Source organism: Palaemon carinicauda, chromosome 19 (genome assembly GCF_036898095.1).
Source record: "Palaemon carinicauda isolate YSFRI2023 chromosome 19, ASM3689809v2, whole genome shotgun sequence".
Classification (NCBI taxonomy): domain Eukaryota; kingdom Metazoa; phylum Arthropoda; class Malacostraca; order Decapoda; family Palaemonidae; genus Palaemon; species Palaemon carinicauda.
This window is the reverse complement of record NC_090743.1, coordinates 37532995-37550494: the sequence shown is the minus strand read 5'-3', so window position 1 is coordinate 37550494 and position 17500 is coordinate 37532995. Positions and strand designations below refer to the sequence as shown.

Sequence of the window (17500 nt, the reverse complement as noted above, 5' to 3'; positions counted from 1 at the left end):
GATAAGGACTCGGAAAATCGAAAATTTAATCCTTAGAAAGGGGATTTGGCTAAAAACAAATTCTCCGCAGTGTGTTAAATGTTGCAATTATGTAAAGCATCATTTTGTTCATGTCACCTCAAATATAAAATTGTTTTATGTCACATACAATCAAAAATCAAAACAAGACCTTAATTCCGTCCACTAAAAATCAGCATCACACCTAGCAACAGCTGGCGAAATCAGTGCAAGCTGGATGCTGCTGTAACAGATGAGGTAGCCCAGATGAAGTCTCCAGTATTAATTGCATGATTCCCCGACGACTATTACTCAAGGAAACTGCAATTAGAAACTGTCACAGGCACAGCGTATCGAAAGGCGAATTACGTGGGTAGACTGACCACCAATGCTGACAGCTCGATTTGTAATTTTCTTGGGCCTGAGATACAACCGTGGCCACGCCGAAATACGATTTATGATTAGGTAACATTTCTATCTATGATGAACGATATTACTGCGTTAAGGGAGTTACATTGTGTACGTAAATCAATTGCATAGGTAAATGATTACATTGCCAGCTTAATTGCTTTGAAGGCTGTTGGTGATTTATGTGATTGGAAAAATACTAGAAGAGAAACAGGAAACGACGAAGAGGTAACATTCAACAAATATTATGTAATCGAACCACCAGTAATTTGCAGGACATCATAAACAGATCTACATCATTTTTAAGAAAATATGAAGTAACCACCGGCGAGACAATTTACTTAAGGAATAATAATTACCAGTAATTTGAATTGCTGACCAGTTAGATTGTGGGTACGCCGATATTAAAGTAGCTAGTAAATTGATGAATACGTATATCACGATTATTAGAATATTACGCTAAAGAGAGAAAAATGGCATAGAATATTGTGCTAAAGAGAAAAATGCCATAGAATATTGTACTTAAGAAAGAAAATTTGCATAGAATATTGTGCTAGAGAGAGAAAATTGCCATAGAATATTGTGGAATATTGTGCTAGCGAAAAAATTGGCGTAGAATATTGTAGAATATTGTGCTAAAGAGAGAAAATTGGCGTAGAATATTGTGCTAGAGAAAAATGGCATAGAATATTGTGGTAAAGAGAAAATTGGCGTAGAATATTGTGCTAGAGAAAAATGGCATAGAATATTGTGGTAAAGAGAGACAATTTGCACAGAATATTGTGCTAGATAAAAATGGTATAGAATATTGTACTAAAGAGAGAAAAATGACATAGAATATTGTGTTAAGAGATAAAAATGGCATAGACTATTGTGCTACATAAAAAAATTCCATAAAATACTGTGATAAAGAGAGAAAAATGGCATAGAATATTACGCTGAAAGAAAAATAGCATAGAATATTGTGCTAGAGATAAAAATGGCATAGACTATTGTGTTAAATAGAAAAAATGCCATAAAATACTGTGATAAAGAGAGAAAAATGGCATAGCATATTACGCTGAAAGAAAAATAGCATAGAATATTGCGCTGAGAGAAAAATGGCATAGAATATTGTGCTAAAGAGAGAACAATGACTATGCGTTAATTGCTAAAAATAACCGCAGTATTAAGACTGACTGAAAAGTGTAACACAGAAAACAGATAATAAGGAATATTGAAAATGAATGCGAAGAAACGGATATGGTTTTAAAGAAGAATGAACTCCCTTGGCAAAATGATAGAAAACAGATTTGCTTGAATTTTTCAAGCAGAAAAGAGAGAATATCGAGTTCTATACTCAAACGTAATTAATCGGAACATCCTGGAAACCAAACTGAACGTAAGTACTTGTTAATTATCTGAAGATCTCTCAATGAAACTTCACTTGAACTTGGAATTCCATTACCTAACTTCTCCGTCGCTATTGTCAAGAAAGATCAGTGCATACATACATCAATACATATGTACTGTATACACACACACACACACACACACATATATATATATATATATATATATATATATATATATATATATATATATAGAAATGTAGAACTACACACAAACACACACACACAATATATATATATATATATATATATATATATATATATATATATATATATATATATATATATATATATATATATATATATATATATATATATATATATATATATATATATATATATATTTACGCCCAGCTCCCCTCGTCCCTCGGATAAAGGGGAGAGGGAGTAGTCATACCCTGGTAAGAGGAAGGTTCGTGTGTGTGTGCATATCTAATTATTTAGCCGTCCTTTTTGAATGGGTCGCGTACACGAGTATATACATACATTAGTTATGCATACATTTCCTTCACTGATCACTCGACTAACTAGAAAAACACTCTGAGTGCAAACCTCCGCCATGATAACTTCTTTCTCGAAACCAGTTTGCTTTTCCCACAATCAATTTAGACCGTAGACGTATTTGAAGTCTGTGTAACAACCATGTGCAAACTTCGGGTTCGACCTTTCGCTCGACCTTGACCTTGACCTTTGACCTAGGTAGGACTTTCAAAATTTAATCACTTCCACGTCTAAACATAACAATTAATCCCGGAAAGTTTCACTACTCTATGAATAAAATTATGACCATGAAGTTGTTCACCAACAAACAAACACAAACGGACAAACAGGGGCGAAGACATAACCTCCTCCAAACTTTGTTGGCGGAGGTGATTACTTACTTACAGGTACTAAATGGAGTGTATACTGTTCACACCCTTGTATTAGGAAAACAATTAGTAGGACCATAAAAGCTCCCCCGTATATAAGAATATTGAATAAAGGCCTGCCCGAACATAAAGAACAGCTTGATAAAGTCATTTCAATTAGGAAATATAAGCAATAAGTATTTCTGTGTCAGTATTTAAACGTCAAAATGACTAATAATGCTAGTTACAAACATTACTACCGCTAATTTCACTGGATTTCGATTTCTATAAAACTGAAAATTATATTTCGAATTAAAATATAAACAATGCAAATATCTCTAAAAACCTTTTCGAAATATCTATAACTTTAAAAGAAGAGTAAAAATCTACCTGGATTTAAGATTAAAAAAACTGAATAAATAAAAAATGCACGATACTATATAAATAAGAAAAGACAACCGAACAATTTTCGTCTGAAAATAGCCCGACAAGCCCAATTTCTATTTCCGATTTCAATGGTACAATGGAGCAGTGACCAATTGCCGCATTTTCTCGTGTGTCCTTTATCCACGTAATTGGGCGAGGATAATTTTTTTCCTTCCTTTCATTTCGTTTCCACCAGAACTAATAAGCAGAACCGCATCCGGGAACCAAAGGGAAAAATCTGGTTTTCACTTGAATCTATACAAAACTTTGTGAACTAGAGGGTCATTCAGTAGAGAGCAGACCTCCTCCACGGTAGCTTATTTCTCACCTTTTGCTCGACCTTGACCTTTGACCCTAACATGTATCAATTGGCGGGGATTTTCATACACTTATATATGAATCAAGTTTGAAGTCTCTGTGACAACGATATCCAAACTTATGACTGATTACGTGAATTGGACATATTGCTTATCGGTAACCTAGACCTTTGACCTTGACCTTCCAAAATTTAATAGTTTCCAGCTTTTTACATAACAGCTATTTCCTATAAGTTTCATTACACTACGATTAAAATTGTGGTCAGGAAGCTGTTCACAAACAAACAACCAATCAGTGTGTAAAACATAACGTCCATCCAACTTCGTTGGTTGAGGTAAAAAGTACCTTCGCTGTAATCAAGTGATCATATAATCTAAACGTAAATCTACTTGATAACCTAAGCCAAGAATAAAATTCACAATTTCCAAGACCTGCATAACTTGCTTTACAGATTTTTATAATTTTTAATAAAAAATCTTCTTCTTCTTCTTTGTCTGGATCTTTTCCCACTTCTTTGTGAGGTCGATGTTTCTGGCCAGCTTTCTCCATCTAGCAGTAATCTTATTCTGATAATATTCACTGACCATATTCGTTTTGGCTAATTTTTCATGGCCGTATGCCTTTCCTGCCGCCAACCCTCCCCATTTACCCGGGCTTGGGACCGGCACCATATTTCTTTCGGAATATGTGAATAAGATAGTCAGATTTGAATAATAAACAAAAAAATTAATTCTAGGTTCTGTCAGAATGATTAATAAAAGATATTCAGCTCTTTTGACTTTGATATTAAAGAGTATTCAATATCTAAATTCGTATGAATATTAAGAAAGATCAAAAGTAAAAACATAAAATACAATAAAAATATTAAACATGAGGCGCAACAATGTACCATTTTGCAAATGTGAACTAATTAATTGTTTCTATTCCACCATATTGAGCAAATTATCTTTATCATCGATTTCCTTTAAGGCGATGTATTTATTGTAATTTTATTTTCATTCTGAACTCTCAACAACAAAAATCGGTCTATTCTCTAAACTTTTAAATCTACTTCAGTGAAACAATTTGTAAAGAAATCTAGTATCTAAATATGAGAATAAATACTATTACCAAAATAAAAACATATTTCAAATAATTAAAATCTATACTAATGGTTTTTATAGTGGCTATTTTCAACTTTAATTAAGAAACTAATTAACCCATAGGGATCTAGCATTATTTCCTAAAAAAATTAGAACAAAATCCTTTGCGAATTGGCACATCAACGAAAAATTATAGTACTGATTTCATTTTATTTAATTCTTTGTGATCTACAACAATTAACTGAAGAGTAAGGCTAATTAGTTTGGACACATTGAAAGTGTAATTATCTTCAAATGATTTCATTGAAGGTATCGGATAGTTCGAGAAAAAATTTTGTCTCTCCTTCTAAATTTACGGTAGTTTTGAAAGATTTTCTTGTCCTTTCATGGGATTGGAAAAATATTACTAAGGGAATTTTTTCGTTTCGTGAGTTAAAAATTGACTAAGGGTTAGTTCCTTGCATGACAATTAAAAAAAATATATATATATAAATAATTTTGTTTGAAAATGACTACAACATGAAGGAATTTCGTCCTTTCCTGGAAATGAATAAATAAAACAATGTTTTTATTTGCCTACCTCGTAATTGATAAATTAAAGGAACGAAAATGGAGTAATTTCATCATTTCCAGCAAACATAGAATAAAAGAAGGATTTCTTATTCATCTATCCCGCAAGCAATAAAGTCAAAGAATATTATCCTTATTTTCGTAGGCCTAAAACCTGCTGTAAAATGATCGTGGTTAAATTATTAGAATTTTTTTTTCTACTATTTAAAATTGTTATGTATTTCTTCAAAGATATATTATTATTATTATTATTATTATTATTATTATTATTATTATTATTATTATTAGTAGTAGTAGTAGTAGTAGTAGTAGTAGTAGTAGTAGTAGTAGTAGTAGTAGTAGTAGTAGTAGTAGTAGTAGTAGTAAAAACAAGGCATTAACCCTAGTTGGAAAAGCAAGATGATATAAGCCCAAGCACTCCAACAGGGAAATATAGCCCAGTGAGGATAGGAAACAAGGAAATAAATAAACAGCAAGAAAAGCATAACACTAACACTAAACACATTCTGACCAAAATAGATATCTAAATAAATACAAGAGTATTTAATGAGAAGTAAATTGTTAAGAATAATGTTGGTCAAACAAAATAAAAATGTAATTAATCACGTAAATACCTTTGTACTTGGGTCACGCCCCTCTAATTAATTGCAGGAAATTAATGAGAAAAGAGTTTTTACATAATAGGGAGTATAAAAGACTTCCTTTATAAACCCCAACAAGGGAATCGAAAGACATAAATTAATGAAGTTAGGAAACAAAGGTGTTGGAAAACTGACCTTTTAACTATCTAAGAAAATGAAACATATGGGAAAATAGAAATACATTTAATAAGATATGATAAGACGCTGAATAAGTGTAACATTAAAGGAAGTCAAAGAGAATACATCAAACACATGAATGAAATAAAAAAAAAATTAAAAAAATTAAAATACTTTTAATAAACAGATAAGGAAAATAATTTTGTAAAGAAATAATAAATTTTAATATAAAATATATGAAATGGAACAAAATAGTTTAAAATAAAAAGAAATAAAAACTACTTTTGATAAAAAGCTATGGCAAGGAAAAAATCATTTTGTAAGGGAATGATATACCTTTATAGAAAAATATGTCATGAAAAAATGTATTTATGAAAAAATACATATTGTAACAAACAAATCAACGAGCGAACCAACTAAAATCCGATGATATTGCTAATAATAACGATTACAACCAAACAACGTTTGAAACTAATCAAGAACAGCAAATACATGTGACCCGATTCCCCCCCCCCCCCTAAACGTATTTATGTTTCAAACTAGAAGTAATTGTGAAAGGGCGGCACAAATACAACGCTTTTCGATAATTTAAAAACATTATCAGTCAGCAGAGTATATTGCGATACGTCGTTGACAATTAAAAGTAAACAATACTATGATTCTCCTCGTGTTTCATGAATTCGTTGCCAATTAATATTCCAAACACTTTTAATTATTTCAGGACTTATTTATTGGAAGGATTAATGATGTACGGTGTTATTTCTTGCTTGTGAGGACTTAATTTGTTTCTTGATTCTAACGGGACTGAATGCAATTTGAAAACAAAGTTTAGTTGCTTTTGTTTAAGGTTACTCAAATAAGAATAACGACATAAGTCACTTTCTAGTGTAGCATATTAGTAACGTCCCTGCCTAGCGATCGTCGGACTGGGGTTCGAGTCCAGTCCAAACTCGATATTTTCTTGTAATGTCTGCAACCTCACCATCCTTGTAAGCTAAGGATGGCGGTTTTTCGGGAAGCCTAAACGTCTACCTACTGAGTCATCAACCGCCATTGGCCATTGGCTGTTATTCCCTGGTCCTAGATTGGGTGGAGAGGGGGTTTGGACGCTGATCATATGTAAATATGATTAGTCTTTAGGGAATTGTCCTACTATTATTATTATTATTACTAGCCAAGCTACAACCCTAGTTGGAAAAGCAAGATGCTATAAGCCCAAGGGCTCCAATAGGAAAAAATAGCCCAGTGAGGAAAGGAAATAAGGAAATAAATAAATGATAAGAACAAGTTAACAATAAATCATTCTAAAACAGTAACAACGTCAAAACAGATTTGTCCTATATAAACTATCAACAACGACAAAAACAAATATGTCATATATAAACTATAAAAAGACTCATGTCAGCCTGGTCAACATAAAAACATTTGCTCCAACTTTGAACTTTAGAAGTTCTGCTGATTCAACTACCCGATTAGGAAGATCACTCCACAACTTGGTAACAACTGGAATAAAACTTCTAGGATACTGTGTAGTATTGAGCCTCATGATGGAGAAGGCCTGGCTATTAGAATTAACTGCCTGCCTAGTATTACGAACAGGATAGAATTGCCCAGGGAGATCTGAATGTAAAGGATGGTCAGAGTTATGAAAAATCTTATGCAACATGCATAATGAACTAATTGAACGACGGTGCCAAAGATTAATATCTCGATCAGGAATAAGAAATTTAATAGACCGTAAGTTTCTGTCCAACAAATTAAGATGAGAATCAGCAGCTGAGCTCCAGACAGGAGAACAATACTCAAAATAAGGTAGAATGAAAGAATTAAAACACTTCTTCAAAATAGATTGATCACCGAAAATCTTAAAAGACTTTCTCAATAAGCCAATTTCTTGCGCAATTGAAGAAGACACAGACCTTATGTGTTTCTCAAAAGTAAATTTGCTGTCGAGAATCACACCTAAAATTTTAAAAGAGTCATACAAATTTAAAGAAACATTATCAATACTGAGATCCATATGTTGAGGAGCCACCGTCCTTGACTTACTTACAATCATACTTTGAGTTTTGTTAGGATTCAACTTCATACCCCATAATGTGGACCATGCACTAATTTTAGCTAAATCTCTATTAAGGGATTCACCAACCACAAATATACATTCATGGGATGGAATTGATGCTAAGCGAGAAGAGAGTAGCATCATCTGCATATGCAACAAGCTTGTTTTCTAGGCCAAACCACATGTAATGTGTATATAGTATGAAAAGTAATGGGCCAAGAACACTACCCTGTGGAACACCGGATATCACATTCCTATACTCAATATGGTGCCCATCAACAACAACTTTTTTGAGATCTATTACTTAAAAAATCAATAATAATGCTAAGAAACGACCCACCCACTCCCAACTGTTTGAGTTTGAAAACAAGGGCCTCATGATTAACACGGTCAAAGGCAGCACTAAAATCAAGGCCAATCATACGAATTTCCTGACCACAATCAAGGGATTTCTGTACAGCATTGGAGATTGTAAGGAGGGTATCACATGCTCCAAGGCCTTTACGAAAACCAAATTGCAAACTAGGGAATAGATGATTACTTTCAGCAAACCTATTAAGACGTTTTGCCAGAAGACGCTCAAAAACTTTACATAATATGGGAGTTATAGAAATTGGGAGGTAATCAGTGGGATTTGAGCTACCACAAACACATTATTATTATTATTAAATGCTAAGCTACAACCCTAGTTGGAAAAGCAGGATGCTATAAGCCCAGGGGCCCCAACAGGGAAAATAGCCCAGTGAGAAAGGAAATAAAGAAAAGTAAAATATTTTAAGTATAGTAACATTAAAAAAAATATTTCCTATAAAAACTATAAAAAAAACTTTAACAAAACAAGAGGAAGGGAAACTAGATAGAAGTGTGCCCGAGTGTACCCTCAAGCACTAGAACTCTAACCCAAGACAGTGGAAGACCATGGTACAGAGGTTATGGCACTGCCCAAGACTAGAGAACAATGGTTTGATTTTGGAGTGTCCTTCTCCTAGAAGAGCTGCTTACCATAGCTGAAGAGTCTCTTTTACCCTTACCAAGAGGAAAGTAGCCACTGAACAATTACAGTGGAGTAGTTAACCCCTTGGGTGAAGACGAATATTTTGGCAATCTCAGTGTTGTCAGGAGTATGCGGACAGAGGAGAATCTGTAAAGAATAGGCCAGACTATTCGGTATCTTTGTAGGCAAAGGGAAAGAACCGTAACCAGAGAGAAGGGTCCCATGTAGTACTGTCTGGCCAGTCAAAGGACCCCATAACTCTCTAGCGGTAGTATCTCAACGGGCAGTTGGTGCCCAGGCCAACCTACTACCTACATTTACATAGAGGAATAACATTACCAATCCTCCAACAAGCGCTAAACGCTCCTCTTCTTGCTAACTTGCGCAAAATAACAGAAAACTTTGGAGCTAAGAGATCTGCTGTTCTTATGAAAAACAAAGGAAAAATTACATTTGGGTCTACACCTCCATAAGCATCAAGGTCCATCAACAGAGCTTTAATCTCACGAGATCGAAAAGCTAAACTAGTTAGCTTAGCCTCAGGAAAAAAGGAATGAGGAAGTTCAAGTTTTTTATTACTCTGTTCACTGACAAAAACATCAGCCAACAAGGTTGCCTTTTCCTTTGGACAGTGAGTGACTGAGCCATCTGGTTTAAGTAAAGGAGAAACTGTTGCATCTACACCAAAGAGTGCAGATTTAAGGGTAGACCACCATTTATGTTCCTGAGTTGTACCAGAAAGGGTTTCTTTTATGGTTAAATTGTACTCCTTTACAGTTGAGGTATAAACTCTCTGGGCAAAAGCTCGAAGCTGAGTATAGTTGTTCCAGGTCAAATCTGATCTGTTACCCTTCCAAAGATGATAGTCCTTCTGCTTCTCCAAATAAGCACGTCTACAATCATCATTGCACCACGGTTTGTCCTTCACTCGGTACCTTAGCACACGAGAAGGGATACGCCTATCAATTATGTTGACTAGATTCTCATTCAAAGGGACAACAGGATCTACACTACTATATAACTGTGACCAATTCAAGCACAAAAGATCATGCAAAAGCCCATTCCAGTCTGCTTGAGATTTCATATAAATTTTACAAGAGTATGATATATCAGGGACAGGCTGCTCAGTCTTCACTACTAATGAAATCAATCTTACTAGTTATAACGCCAGGGGAGTCAGTGTATACGAGGTCCAAGCAATTACCAGACCTGTGGGTAGCTTCATTTATGATTTGCTCACAGCCTGATTCAGAGGCAAAGCCTGAATCTCTTAAGGGTATTTTCACTGTCCCTTGCCTCTGACATTCATGAGTGGCCTTTAAAGCTTTATTCGTGTAAAACAAATTATCTAATTAATCAGAGCCGTATGGTATATAATTCTTAATATTCATAATCAAATTTATGTCTTTTTTCTTATATTCAACAGCTGCGCTAATCAGAGCCAAGACAGTAATTAAAGGCTACAAAAAAAATAATAATAATAATCATTATTATTATTATTATTGTTACTAGCTAAGCTCCAACCCTAGTTGGAAAAGCAAGATGCTATAAGCTCAATGGTTCCAACAGGGAAATGTAGCCCAGTGAGGAAAATAAATAAGCAAATAAATAAACAATATGAGAAACAATGAAGGCAATTTAACGTCATGCCGTGGTGTTGGTCATATTAAAACCCCTCAAAAAAAAAAATGGGGGGGAGGGGTTCTGATAAGGAGAGGAAATAACATGCAAAAGGACTGATGCAATTCTTATCAAGAGATGGTCGTAAGTACTTTAACGCATGATTCAAATCACGTGTTTTCATCCATTATTTTTCTTAACCTAAATTTCTTTGTCCGGTTTTATTCCAGTTTTCTTGATGGATGGATTTAAGAGCAAATATTTTGCGCTTTATTATGGTAAGAGGAATTAAGTGATATATTTAGGAAAATTATATAATTATTAAAAAATAATAAAAAATGGCATAAAAATTATACTTAAGAAAATATACAAGTTTCAGCCCTTGTTAAAGTCCGAATTAATCTGATTTAAGAAAAAAATAAAATAAATAACGAAAGGTTTTTTAATTACTAGAATGGAACAAGGTCGATGAGAGAAATGGAAAACAAATTAAATGGCTAAAACAATATATCAAAATCATATAAAGAAAGAGCAAAGCCTTATAAAAATAATTAACAAACTAAACAGATTATAGTAATGCTCCCTAAAGCAAGTCACAGTACCTAGATAGAAAGACCAAAACGTCATCTAAACAGAATCTGAGAATGGGGTTTGGGAGCAGTAGAGAGAAAGACAAAGATAAACAGCCTTAATTTAACCATAAAATGTTCGTCTTCATCCAATTTGTTGGCAGATAACTTTGGGAAACAAAGCGCATCCTTCTTTTATGGAGTCATCTTGGTGATATGAGCCTGAAAATGACACTTTCGGAGTAGAAGGAACGTCATTTAACAATCTTACAGTGGATAAGAACGTCAAATCTAGGGCTCCGATTACGTTCTCCAAGACGACGTCGATACGAGATTATTCGAACCATAAAAAAACGTTGAATGATTATGAGTACTTTTTAATGTCTTACAGTTCCATAGAACTTCCCACCTTTTATTTATAGCATGGTAAACAAAGTACTTTACAAAGTACTTTTATTTTAGGACAATCTTATGCCTTTCTAACCTCATAACCATCCAATATCTACTTACCTTAATCATATCTCCCAATACTAAACAAATACCTATTTTACTAACAAAGTAAACATCTTAATAAAATGGCGAATATATTCTTTCCCACCGCTATCCCAACATTAAGGGGTCGTTTGCCTGATGCGCCCTCTCTAATGCCTTCTATCAAAGGGATCCTCTTCCGTCAAACCTCTTCTCTCCATATCATCGTTCACCTTATCTATCCCTCTTCTCCCTCTAACTGGATCCTCCCAAGCCATTCGCACTCCCTCCTCACCATCCATCCTCAAAACGTGCCCTCACCATCTCTGTCTCCCTCTTGATCTTCTCTTGAATATCTATCCCATCCCAAATGAACATTTAACCTAAACCAGATTGAAACCTCACAATCCAACATCAAACAACCTCAACCTGAAATAAACCTCACAATAGGAAACATACAAATTCAATGACAAAAAGAAAAAAAACTACCACAGCATGAAGAGTCAACCCCACAGTCACCCAAAAATCAAATACGCACAAGCTCAAAACCTACTCCAACCTCCAAAAGACAGCTTCCTCTCCTACCTCTTACAATTACAAGTTTAAAGGCAGCTCATGAATAGCAGAGGCATGGAACAGAGTGTGTCCTAGCTAGAAGGACAATGCCCTGGAGACTGACTATATATAGATATGATCAGCGCCCAAGGCCCCTCTTCATCAAGCAAGGACCAGGGAGGACCACCCAATGGTTGATGATACTCAGCAGGTAGACATATACAATCCCCCAAACCCCTCATCCTTCCTCACAAGAATGGCGAGGTTCAAGACACTACAAGAAACTATTGAGCTTGAGCAGAACTTGAACCCAAGTCCAGCAGATTACCAGGCATGGATGTTTCCAATAGGCCACCACAATCCATACAAAATACACACACAACAACAATGATTATTTGTTCAGTGCAAGAATTCTAAACCAATGTTAAAAAAAAAAAAAAAAAAAAAAAAGTGTTCTACAATAAAAGGAAAGAATATGTTTATGTCACTCTGAGGGATCCATTATGGAGATGATTGGTCCTATTATTCCTGAAAAGCTGCAGGCTTATTTCAAAAGGTTGTCTGGTCCTTTTGGGACAGACGTGTTCTATAGGCACTTTTATGTTACTGCTAGAAAGTTTGGTTAAAGGAACTGGTTTTTATTTTTTCTATGTTTTTTTGTGAATAAAAAAAAGGACTTTGATACAACTTCGATTTGGAATTTGGAGTCCTGAAAAGGAAGAATGAAGATAGGAGAGGTTCCAAACACAATCATACATATCTGCGGTTCTGGGTTAGTAGCAACTGCTACACGAGGACCTGAATAAACTATATTTTTCAAATTAAATATACACTGTTAAAATTTTGCCGTAAAAAAACGATAAAAATCCTGTAATAAATGTTATCCGGCATTTGCCGTTTTAAAAACGGATAGATTGACGTAAATGGGTGATATTACGGTCCCCAGATCGTAAAAGATAGTAACAAAGCAAGGTAAAATTACGGTCGCCTGCATTTTACTGAAATGCGGCTGAGAACAGTATATTTTTACGGAGAATTTCCGATCAGAATTACAATTTTTTAACAGTATATGCATCATGCTTATGGGACATGATAGGAGTGAGCAATTCTTCGCTTCATGAGGCTATTCTTTCAATTTTAAATAGCACATTCAATCTATTAAGTCTCTCTCTCTCTCTCTCTCTCTCTCTCTCTCTCTCTCTCTCTCTCTCTCTCTCTCTCTCTCTCTCTCACATATGCCCATCGAATGAAACACAAATTTCCTAGTAAAAAAACACAAAAAAAGACTCCATCCCTAATAAACTATTAATTCTACTGAAAATGTAATAGTCATCATTGAATTAAAATAAAATGACAATTTCTCTTTCCAATTTCAAAGACACAATGAACCATGGAGAAACCAATTACTACCTTTCCCTAGCGCCCTTCATCAACGTAATTGGTTACAGCCATTTATTTCCTTCCCTTAATTTTACTTTCATCAAACCTAATAAGAAATCCTCGTTGATGTGGTACCACGAAATAGAACCGGAGAGATAAAAAGGACCGGTTCCAGTGGTTCTCTTTGAGAACAAGAATCGTCAATTGGGAAGTCATCAACTGGTAAAAAAAAAAAAAAGAAAAAAAAAAAAGAAAAAAGAAAAAAAAAAAACTGTAATGGTTAATGAGTCTCCGTTGGTAACGTCCTTGACTGGTGAACGCCAGACTGGGGTTCGAGTCCCTCTCAAACTCGTTAGTTTCTTTCATCGCTGCAACCTCACCATCCTTGTGAGCTAAGGATGGAGGGTTTGGGGAAGTCTATAGGTCTACCTGCTGAGTCATCAGCAGCTATTTCCTTCCCCTCCTTGGTCCTAGCTTGGGTGGAGAATTCACGCATCCCTCCCACCAGGGTATGACTACTTCCTCTGCACTACTCGAAGGACGGGGAAACCTCAGTGTAACAGGATACATACATATATATATATATATATATATATATATATATATATATATATATATATATATATATATATATATATATATATATATAACCTCTTTATTATACCGGGGAGATTTGTAAAATTAGTCCTAAAAACAATCTCCCACTTTGAAACAAGTTCTACAGGAATATCGTATTGCGATATATAACTCTTTGATTGTCAGGTTATTACTGTGTGTTTCAGAACTTTATTCATAAAACCATCTCTTTCTTCTTTGCTTAGTTGCGGAGCGACGCAATTTCATGAATGAAATGAATCTACAGCACTTGTTTTTAAGTGTCTGGTTTCATCAGAATAGATACTCACCAGAACGTCAGAGGGGCAAGTCCTAACACCCAACTGAGGCGCCAAAACGAAGGAGTGGCCTCCCCAGTAGGCTACATAGCCAAAACTCAGGGTCCCGGGCTGGGATCGAACTGCTGCCATACAAATGCTAGGCGAACACGTTCCCACTGACATAGTAAATCATTCTGCCAAGTAGTTGATTCTAATTCACTTCGAAACTAAATTAAGGTGAGCATAGGAGAGTCCTCAAATAATTAGCGTAATTAATTAAGGGGTTGTGGCGGCCGACGTGGTAACATCCCTGACTGGTGAACGCCAGACTGGGGTTCGAGTCCTGCTCAAACTCGTTAGTTTCTTTGGTCGCTGCAACCTCATCATTCTTGTGAGCTAAGGATGGGGGGGGTTTGGGGGAGCCTATAGGTCTATCACCAGCCATTGCCTGGCCCTCCTTGGTCCTAGCTTGGGTGGAGAGGGGGCTTGGATGCTGATCATATGTATATATTGTCAGTCTCTAGGCCTAGGACATTGTCCTGCTCGATAGGGCAATGTTACTGTCCCTTGCCTCTGCCATTGATGAACGGAATTTAAACCTTTAAACTGTAACGTGTAAACTTTATATTTTTAGGACACTGTTTTAAAACAGGTTATATAAATCATCTTAAAGAGCTTCCTGAGTATGAAGAAAACTTCAGGTATATTTTTCCTTTTGCTAATTTGTTATTGACAAAAGTTTCTTACGTACTATGAACATCACAAAAGTACTCTGTCCTAAAATTACTAGTGATCTCAAAGTGATCAATTAGTAACCTAATTCGGGAGATATCTATTGTAATAAAAACTGGATGGTGTGAACAATATTGCCCTGATATAGGTCAGATACTATCGTCATAACAATCATCATCATCATCGCTCATCAATACACAAAAGGGAAGAATAATATTTGGATCACATGAAATGCTCTGAAACGACTTCTGAAGGATTGATTGAGTGACTGATTTGAAATTCTCTGATATCCTGACATCGAAGGTCATTGATGCCAAACTTCGGAAGGTAGGAAAGCTATAAGTATATAGACTCAAAACTTCTGAAGGAAGAAAAGCTATAAATATATAGAGACTCAAAACTTCCGAAGGAAGGAAAGCTATAAGTATATAGACTCAGAACTTCTGAATGAAGTTAAGCTTATATGACTCAAAACTTCTGAATGAAGTTAAGCTTATATGACTCAAAACTTCTGAAGGAAGGAAAGCTATAAGTATATAGACTCAAAACTTCTGAAGGAAGGAAAGCTATAAGTATAAAGACTCAAGACTTCTGAAGGAAGGAAAGCTATAAGTATATAGACTCAAAACTTCTGAAGGAAGAAAGCTATAAATATATAGACTCAAAACTTCTGAAGGTAGGAAAGCTACAAGGATATAGGCTCAAAACTTCTGAGGGAAGGAAAGCTATAAGTATAGAGACTCAAAACTTCTGAAGGAAGGAAAGCTATAAGTATATAGACTCAAAACTTCTGAAGGAAGGAAAGCTATAAATATATAGACTCAAAACTTCTGAAGGAAGGAAAGCTATAAATATATAGACTCAAAACTTCTGAAGGAAGGAAAGCTATAAATATATAGACTCAAAACTTCTGAAGGTAGGAAAGCTACAAGGATATAGGCTCAAAACTTCTGAGGGAAGGAAAGCTATAAGTATACAGACTCAAAACTTCAGAAGGTAGGAAAGCTACAAGGATATATGCTCAAAACTTCTGAGGGAAGGAAAGCTGTAAGTATACAGACTGAAAACTTCTGAGGGAAAGAAAGCTATAAGTATATAGATTCAAAACTTCTGAAGGAAAGAAAGCTATAAGCATATAGACTCAAAACTTCTGAAGGTAGGAAAGCTACAAGGATATAGGCTCAAAACTTCTGAGGGAAGGAAAGCTGTAAGTATACAGACTCAAAACTTCTGAAGGAGGAAGGAAAGCTATAAGTATATAGACTCAAAACTTTTGAAGGAAGGAAAGCTATAAGTATATAGACTCAAAACTTCTGAAGGAGGAAGGAAAGCTATAAGGATATAGACTCAAAATCTCTGAAGGAAGGAAAGCTATAAGTATAGAGACTCAAAACTTCTGAAGGAGGAAGGAAAGCTATAAGTATATAGACTCAAAATTTTTGAAGGAAGGAAAGCTATAAGTATATAGACTCAAAACTTCCGAAGGAAGGAAAGCTATAAGAATATAGACTCAAAACTTCTGAAGGAAGGAAAGCTATAAGTATAGAGACTCAAAACTTTTGAAGGAAGGAAAGCTATAAGTATATAGACTCAAAACTTCCGAAGGAAGGAAAGCTATAAGAATATAGACTCAAAACTTCTGAAGGAAGGAAAGCTATAAGTATAGAGACTCAAAACTTTTGAAGGTAGGAAAGCTATAAGTATATTGACTCTAAAGCTATTCATTCATGTCTAAATAAATTCGAGTCCCATCTAATGATTTCAGTTGGGTTCCCTTTTAAACAAACTGTTCAAAATTCATTACTGCTTTAAGGAAAACAGGAAATAAGCAAGATCCTAAGAATTTACCTTAAATAATTTTTAAAAGAAATTTAATAAGAAATAGAGGCGAAGGGAAAAAAATAAGAAACGTTGCAAAAATTCCAGAGAAGTAAACAAAGGCAATAAAATATATCAACAGAAAAAGGAAACAAATTCAATACAAAATATCACCAGAAAAGTAAACAAAATCAATACAATATATACCAAGAGAAGTAAACAAAATCAATGCAAAATATCATTCGAAAAGTAAACAAAATCAATACAAAATATCACCAGAAAAGTAAACAAAAGGAATACAAAATCTCCAGAAAATTAAAGAAAAAGCATTACAAAATATCATGTCACCACAAATCTACACGGGAAAGAATAAGACATTACCAATGGAAGCAAACATCAAATACTTTATGATTCCTAAATCCATATCATGAGAATATCATCTACATTTACAGATCCTAAACAACTAAAATCTGTATCCGAATTACCTCAGATGATATGATTCCTAAAGAAACGGATAGTGTAATCCTCAACGAAAGAGAATAAAGAAAGCTATCTTGGTAATATTTAAAGAAAAAAGAAGAAGAAGAAAGGAACATTAAAAGAAACTATCTCGAAGACGTTCTTCT

General features: G+C 34.7%; 1 protein-coding gene across 2 annotated transcripts in view; it reads left to right on the top strand.

Annotated features, from left to right (window-relative positions):
• The window catches only part of LOC137658575 (uncharacterized), a 157931-nt gene that overhangs the window by 64529 nt on the left and 75902 nt on the right, over positions 1 to 17500 (top strand). The window lies entirely within an intron of this gene.